We start from the raw sequence: 8,774 nt of genomic DNA on the forward strand, positions 1-8,774 counted from the left end.
AGAGAGAGTGGGGGCGCAAGGGCTTCCTGAAATTAATGTTTGTACCGCTGGGGTGTAAACTACCCAAACAAAATACGAGGTGCTGTTCCTCCAATTTGCGCTGGACCTCACTCTGACAATGGAGGAGGCCCAGGACAGAAAGGTCGGATTGGGAAGGGGAGGGGCAGTTGAAGTGCAGGGCCACCAGGAGATCAGCTTGGTTATGTGAACTGAGCAGAGGTGTTCAGCGAAACGATCGCCGACCCTGGTCTCGCCGATGTAGAGAAGTTGACACCTGGAACAGCGGATGCAGTAGATGAGGTTGGAGGAGGTGCCGCCTTGCTAGAATACTTGTTTGCAATCTAACAGAGATATGGATAATATTGATAAAACAGTCCTGACTCTTTAAATTGTTTATGCAGGAGTGGCACAAATAAGGGAACAGAACAAATTACTCTTAAAATCTTGGCTCCGTCTCACTTGGAGATTAAGCATTGAGGCCCAAAGAATCATCCATTCCGGTCGGTGTAGGACCCTTTCCCTGTCTGTCTCACACTCTATAGCAAGCTAAATGTTTCTATCAGCAGAGATAAGCAATGTTCTTCATTGAAGGCTGAAATGGCTTCAAATAGTGAGATTGGGGAAGAATAGTCTGAAACTAAATGTAACATTGTTTGCTATTGTAGCAAAAACAGGAAGGTAGATTATTATCCAAATGTTATCAAGCAAAGATCATAGAGTGGAGCAAGATGCTCCACTCCGACGTAAACCAACGCACTGGGCGCCAATTGTCAATGCAAAACGTGATTTCCGTTATGCCTCTCGCTGTGTAATCCGCCCTATCATCTTTGGTGTCATCAGTGTTGTAGGGAACAGTGTGTGATATAGCGCATCTATCACCTCACATATTTTAGTTAATTTTATTGTAAATGTTTTCCCCCTTGTTCCCCCATTTCCCTCCCATCTTTCCTCGCCAGCCGCCACCTTTGCGTAGTTTCTGTAGACTGATGGTACATGTGAGCCAGTCACACACAAGCCAGCACCACTAACTCTACCCTTCTATAACACTTATACTAACACCCCGTTCCCGGCACTTCAGTTCGAGCAGCCAGGATGCATTGATTACCTGTTGTCCTAAGTGCTGCTAAGTGCTCATTAAAGATGTGTTTAAATCACACAATGACTTTGGCTCATGTTTACATGGTGTCAGAAGTGGGATGGTGTGGGCGCTTAATGGCAGTGTTCAGGTCTATCGGGTTGATGCACAGACGGATTTTGTTCTTTCCCTTGAATGTGGCAATCATGGTCGAGACCCAGTCGGTGGGGTCACTGACTGCTTCAATTATGCATATGGAGGCCATGTCCTTCAGCATAGTGAACCCTGTCAGTCGTGGCAAATGGCAAATGACAATCAGTGCAGGGTTCGGATGACGGGCGTCACATCGAGGTCAGTAATAATCTTGTTGGTCACAGGTAACTTGCCTAGGTTGTTGTTGAAAAGATCAGGGAATTCACTCAGCGGGTCAAACGAAATTTGCAGCTTGTGGACAGTTTTGTCAAAGGAAATCAGCCCCAGCTCCTGACAGGCACGATTGCCAAGCAGGGTGGCTGAATCAAAGTTCAGGATATAAAAGGTTAAATCCCTCGTGGATCTTTTCAATACACATTTCAAGTTGGTTTTGCCCAGAGGAACCAATACCTCCCCTCCGAAAGCATGTAAAGTGGATTTGTCCTTGATAAGAGGCTGGTTAGTTCTAATCTTGTTGAAGAGGTTGATTGACATTGTGTTTAATTTAGATCCATATCTAATTTTGCGCAAAGTCCACATTGTTTACAGATATCGTCACGGTCGGATCCGAGTTCTTGGCAGCAACATGCTGTGAAGAGTAAACAGTCGAATCATCTTGGAAATTAATTGGGCTGTATTCTGGAGCAGCTTCGAGCTGAAGTTGGGGAGTAACACTGTTGCTGTCTAGTTGCAAAAAATTGAGATTAGACTTGGAGCTTGGCGAATTCCTCCCCCGAGCCCGAATTGAGGCCCTACAAACTGAAGAAAAGTGATTCAACTTTTTGCAGTAATTGCATGCTTTCCCGAGGGCGGGGCAGGTTGACTGTCTTTTGTGTAAGTAATTGCAGTTGGGACATGAAGACTGTCGAGAAATTTGCGGCAAAGTTTGGAATGGCTGCCCTCTTTTCTGTCCTTGATGCAAAGAACTCTTTCTGGCAGATACCGCTGGACAAGAAGTCATCAGACCTCACCACATTTGCCACCCCATTTGGCAGATACAAGTTTCTGAGAATGCCATTCGGAATCAACTCCGCCAGTGATGTCTTCCAGAGAACTATGGAGCAATTATTCGAGGGCCTACCTTGTGCTATCATTGTTGACGATATCCTCGTATATAACAAAGACGCAGCGGAACACGATCACAATCTCAGGCTCATCTTGGAATGCGCTCGGAAGATCAACCTCAAGCTCAATCCTGACAAGTGTAAGTTCCAGGTTCCAGCGGTCTCCTACGTCGGCCACATCTTCACTCCTGATGGCCTCAAACCCGATTCGAAGAAAGCTACAGCCATCACAGAAATGCTTGCCCCCACAGACGTGAAAGGCCTGCAACGTTTTCTGGGCATGGTAAACTATCTCGGAAAGTTCATACCGAACCTCAGCGAACTAAGCTCCACACTACGGGAGCAGACCAAAAAGGGCACTGCATGGTCATGGTTCCCGCAACATCAGGTTGCCTTTGATGTTTTAAAATCCAAACTGACCAGTGCACCGACCCTGACTTTTTTCGACCTGAAGCAACCGGTGACGATCACATGTGATGCCTCGAAATTTGGGCTCGGAGCAGCTTGCTTGCAACCATCTGCTGATGGCGCTCTACTACCTGTCATGTATGCCTCTCGCACCATGACCGACACGGAGCATCACTACGCACAAATCGAAAAGGAACTGCTGGCTGTCGTTTTTGCCTGCACCAAATTCTGTGATTTAGTCCTTGGCAACACATTCACGGTCGAGACGGACCATCAACCGCTGGTGACAATCTTGAACAAGCCCTCCATGCCACGCCAGCTCGCCCTCGGTCCTCAGTAAGCAACTGCGCGCCCTGGCCGCGCACACTGCCACTGACGTTACGCTTCAAAACCTCTCCTCCATTATCAAAACAGGCTGGCCAGACAAATGATCCGACACGCCCACAGAGGTACAGCCGTACTTCCTTGTACGTGATGAACTGGTGGTACATGATGGTGTTGTGGTTAAGGGTCACAAGGTGATGATGCCCTCGTCGCTGCGAGATGAATACTTCAAAGAGGCACACAGCGGTCACCCAGGGGCCGATTCCACACTGGCACGCACTCGTGGTCTGTTGTACTGGCCGGGGATGGCCGAGTACATTCGGGACTGCATAGCCTCCTGTCCCACTTGCAACAACCTTGCGCCTCATCAGCAGCGGCAGCCCCTTCTGCAACAACCACCACCAGCACTGCCCTGGACGTCGCTGGCAGCAGACATTTTCGAATGATGCGGAAAGCAAGATCACGTTCTGGTCGACTCATTTTCCAACTGGTTTGAACTTGACGAACTGACCTCCCTCACGTCAGATGGTCATCAAGAAGCTGAAGAGACACTTCACTACCTTCGGCTCACCCGTCAGCCTGAGAACCGACAATGGTCGGCAGTTCACCAGCCACATGTTCCAGCTTTTCTTAGACCGATTGAACTTCCAGCACGTCACGAGCAGTCCCGAGTATCCACAGAATAATGGACTCGCTAAACGCGCAGTTAGAAGTGCCAAGCACTTGCTGGAGGGAGCACGCATCTCCAAGTCGGACGTCTATCTCGATCTCCTGAATCTTAGAAACATTGCCAGGGACGGTACCCTGGGATCGCCGGCACAGTGCCCGAAGTCAAGATTGACGAGGTCTCCGGTCCCCACCGCACAACAGCAGCTGGTTCCTTGTGCGTTGGAGTCTGCCACTCTCCAGAGACGTCTCCAAGAGAGGCAGAGCATCCAGAAATGATCATACGACAGTTCCAGCAGACCACTCAAGCCTCTACTGCCGGGCAAGGTCGTCCGTCTACGAACTTTGACTGGTCATTCCCGTCTGGGCACTGTTGTCAGCCCGACTAATGAGCCAAGATCCTACCTGGTGACTGTGATGGAGCGATTTACCGGAGAAGTCGACAACACCTGCTTGCTGTGAGGGAGCCCCGCCCACCGCCTGTTCGTCCCTATGCTTCACCGCTCCAGTTCCAGACGTCTTCTGCAATGTCTCCCACCTGTCCCCGCATGCCTTACACCCCTCCTCGTCCCTCGGTCTCCACTAACCACGGGGTCTCACCCACAGCATGTTTCCCCATTCCGACCCGACAAGCCTCTCCCGCGTCATTCTCGCCACTTGGATCTCCGTCGCATCTTTCAGGGGAGGGAGTGGAGGGTTGGGTCCGCACGCGCTCGGAACGTGTTAGCAGACCACCAGACAGATATGGCGAGTATGTTTAACTCCATGGCATCGGTGCCCTTTCCACACTTAATCCCAAGGGGGAAGGATGTAGATTGATAGTGCATGTGAATCAATCACACACAGGCCAGCACCACTAACTCCACCCCTCCACAACACCCATACGAACACCCATACTAACGCCCCATCCCGGCACTTGGGTTCGAGCAGCTAGGATGTAGTGACAACCAGTTGTCCTAGTGCTGCTAAGTGCTAATTAAAGATGTGTTTAAACCACACAATGACTGGCTCGTGTTTACAAAGAGGATTTCTTGGAACTCTGCGGGATAGTTTTCTATACCAACATGTAGAGGAACCAACGAGATAACAGGCTATTCTAGACTGGGTATTGAGTAATGAGGAAGGGTTAGTTAACGGTCTTGTTGTGCGTGGCCCCTTGGGCAAGAGTGAGCATAATATGGTTGAGTTCTTCATTAGGATGGAGAGTGACATCATTAATTCAGAAACAAAGGTTCCGAACTGAAAGAAAGGTGACTTCGAGGGTATGAGACGTGAATTGGCCAAGATAGTCTAGCAATTGATTATTAAAAGGTTGACGGTGGATAGGCAATAGAAGGCATTTAAAGACTGCATGGATGAACTACAAACATTGTTCATCCCAGTTTGGCAAAAGAATAAATCAGAGAAGGTAGTGCACACGTGGATAACAAGAGAAATCAGGATAGTATCAAAACAAAAGATGAAGCGTACAAATTAGCCAGAAAATCCAGCCTCCCAGAGGACTGGGAGAAATTCAGATTCCAGCAGAGGAGGACAAAGGGCTTAATTAGGAATGGGCAAATAGATTATGAAAGAAAACAGGCAGGGAACATAAAAACTGACTGCAAAGGTTTTTATAGATATGTGAAGAGAAAAAGATTAGTTAAAACAAATGTAGGTCCCTTGCAGTCAGAAACAGGTGAATTGATCTTGGGGAACAAGGACATGGCAGACCAATTGAAAAACTACTTTGGTTCTGTCTTCACTAAGAAAGACATAAATAATCTGCCGGAAATAGCAGGGGACCGGGGATCAAATGAGATGGAGGAACTGAGTGAAATCCAGGTTAGCCGGGAAGTGGTGTTAGGTAAATTGAATGGATTAAAGGCCGATAAATCCCCAGGGCCAGATAGGCTGCATCCCAGACTACTTAAGAAAGTAGCCCCTGAAATAGTGGGTGCATTAGCGATAATTTTTCAAAACTTTTTAGGTTCTGGAGCAGTTCCTAAGGATTGGAGGGTAGATAATGTAACCCCACTTTTTAAATAGGGAGGGGGAGAGAAAACGTGGAATTACAGACCATTAGTCTAACATCAGTAGTGGGAAAACTGCTAGAGTCAGTTATTAAAGATGGGATAGCAGCACATTTGGAAAGTGGTGAAATCATTGGACAAACTACGCTCTGCAGAACCTTCTTGTCCTGGGCAGAGCAATTCCCAAACCAGATGGTAATATTCCCGGAAACTGGAGGATCCTCGGAGACACTCTGAATTTCCTCAATTGCCTGAGGTGGTAAAGGCGCTGCCTTGCCTTACTCACGAGTGCTGAGGCGTGTGATGCCCATGTCATATCCTCGGAGATGTGGACTTGTTCCAGGTACTTGTTTAAAACAGCTCACCCTATCCACAGGATCCCCATTTATCCTCAATGGAGTGTAAGTCCTCGGATGATGTGCCCTCCTAAAGTCCATGATCAGCTCCTTCATTTTTTTGATGTTCAAGAGGAGGCTGTTGTCCTGGTACCAGAGTGCTAAATCAGCCACCTCCTCCCGGTAGGCCTTCTCATCGTTGTCTGAGATCAGGCCCACCACCACAGTGTCATCAGCAAACTTAATTATTGAGTTGGAGCTGAACTTAGCCACACAATCATGTGTGTACAGGGAGTACAATAGGGGGCTGAGGACACAACCCTGGGGCGATCCTGTGCTCAGGGTGAGGGACTTCGATGTATTCCCTCCCATCTAGACTACCTGGGGCCTGGCGGTGAGAAAGTCCAGGACCCAGGCACACAGGGAGGTGTTGAGTCCCAATTCCAGTAGCTTCCCGGCCAGTCTGGTGGGGACTATCGTGTTGAAGGCTGAACTGTAGTCTATGAACAGCATCCTCACGTAGCCCCCCTTCAGGCTGTCAAGATGAGAGAGAGCGGTGTGCAAAATCTGGGAGACCGCATCGTCCTTGGATCTGTTTGGACGGTATGCAAACTGCAACGGGTCCATGTTGCGAGGGAGGAAGGCGCAGATGTGTTTCTTCACCAGCCTCTCAAAGCATTTCATGACTATCGAGGTAAGGGCCACTGGACGGTAGTCATTCAGACAGGCTGGGGAGACATATTTTGGTACCGGTACAATGATGGATTTTTTGAAGCAGGCAGGGACCATGGACTTGGCCAGGGAGAGGTTGAATAATGTAGTGAACACTGGAGCTAGCTGCGTAGCACAGGACTTGAGTACTCGCTCCGAGATGCCATCGGGGCCTGCAGCTTTTCTCGTGTTCACCCGTGTCAGTGCCCTCCTCACGTCGTGCTCGGACAGCGAGAATGTGTGCACATTCCTCCCTTCAGCTTCGGTAGCCAGCCCGCTGGCGGTATTGTCGATAGTCGGCAGACCTGGGGTGGTGTTGCCCATCTCAAAACGAGCGTAAAAAGAGTTCACGTCATCAGCTAGGGAGGTGCCGGCACTTGCGGATGAGGGAGGGGTGCTCCGGTAGTCGGTTAGAATCCGTAGCCCCTGCCACAGGCTTATGGTGTCCTGCTGCTCCATCTGTAACTCCATCTTGTCTCTGTACCTCCTCTTTGCGTCCTTCACCGCCCTTCGCAGTCGGTAGGACTCTGCCTTGTAGACATCCATGTTTCCTGATGCCAGGCCCGAGTTGTAGGCAGCGGTGCGAGCATTCAGGGCCATACGGACAGACCTGTCTACCCAGGGTTTTTGGTTCGGAAAGGTGCTTACCCTTACCGTGGGGACGATGTTGTCGGTTATTGTTGCGATGAAGTCCCTGACTGCTTCCGCGAACTCACTGACGTCACTGGAACTTGCTTCAAACATATTCCAGTCGACATCACTCAGTGCATCTTGCAGCATGGCCTCTGACTGGTCGGACCACCGCTTTACGTCCCTCGTCTCTACCGCTTCCCGAACTATCCTCTGTTTATACTCCGGCAGCAGGAAAATGGCAGCGTGGTCAGATTTTCCTAGGGGAGGGAGTGAATCGACCTTATAGCCTTTCCTGAACGGCGTGTAGCAGTGGTCCAAAGTTATCTCCCCCCTGGTGGCACACGTGATGTGTTGGTAGAAGTTCGGCATGACCTTGTTGAGATTTGATTTATTAAAATCTCCAGCCACCACCATAGCTGCATCCGGGTACTTGTTTTGATGTCGACATAGCACATCATGTAGGGCCGATAGTGCCACATCGGTGTCCGCATGCGGTGTGATGTAGACGGCTGTGACGATCACTGAGCCGAACTCCCGGGGAAGGTAGAATGGGCGGCATGAGATCGTCAGGTGCTCCAGGTCTGCCGAGCAGGAACGGGAAAGCATCTTGATATTTCCAGGGTTGCACCAGTTGTTATTGGTCATGAAGCAGACTTCTCCACCCTTGGATTTCCCAGATGCTTCTGTTCTGTCAGCACGGTGGACAGTGAAGGACTCGGTTGGGCAGATTACAATACAATACAATACAATATATACAATACAATTTATTACAAATTCTGTTTCCACAGCCATACAAACAAAGACAATTCCTAGACATACACACAATTTAGTTCACACAAACATCCATCACAGTGGACCCACTGTGATGGAAGGCAAAGTCTTTTCTCTCCCCTGTTCTCCATGTCTCTCGCGATGTCGAAGCCCCAGGCGGGCGATGATAAGTCCCACGGCCATTTTAGGCCGTGCCGGGTGATTTACAGCCCCGCTCCCGGTCTAGAAGTCTCGAAGTTGGAGCCCCCGGCGGGCACTGTAATGTCCCACGGCCATGAAGCCGTGCCGGGCGATGTATGACCCCGCTCCGGGTCGTTCCAACCCCGCGACACGGGCTGGAGATGTCGTGTTGCGGGAGCTCCGGGAAGCGGTCTCTCCCCCCGGACCCGTAAGCTCCCGATGTCCCAGTCCACCGGACCTGCGGCTGCGTTGCTGGAGCCTCCGAGCCCCAGGAGTCGAGTCGCAGCAGCGAGTCACCACCGCTCCCCACGCTCCGAGGTCGGCCAAGATGGTGATTAGTCTGCAGCTCCGCAGCTCCGCAGTCTCCCGAGCCCCCGGGTCGTTCAGGTTGGAGCCCGCTCCA

Source organism: Amblyraja radiata, chromosome 16 (assembly GCF_010909765.2).
Source record: "Amblyraja radiata isolate CabotCenter1 chromosome 16, sAmbRad1.1.pri, whole genome shotgun sequence".
In the NCBI taxonomy this organism is placed as follows: Eukaryota; Metazoa; Chordata; class Chondrichthyes; order Rajiformes; family Rajidae; genus Amblyraja; species Amblyraja radiata.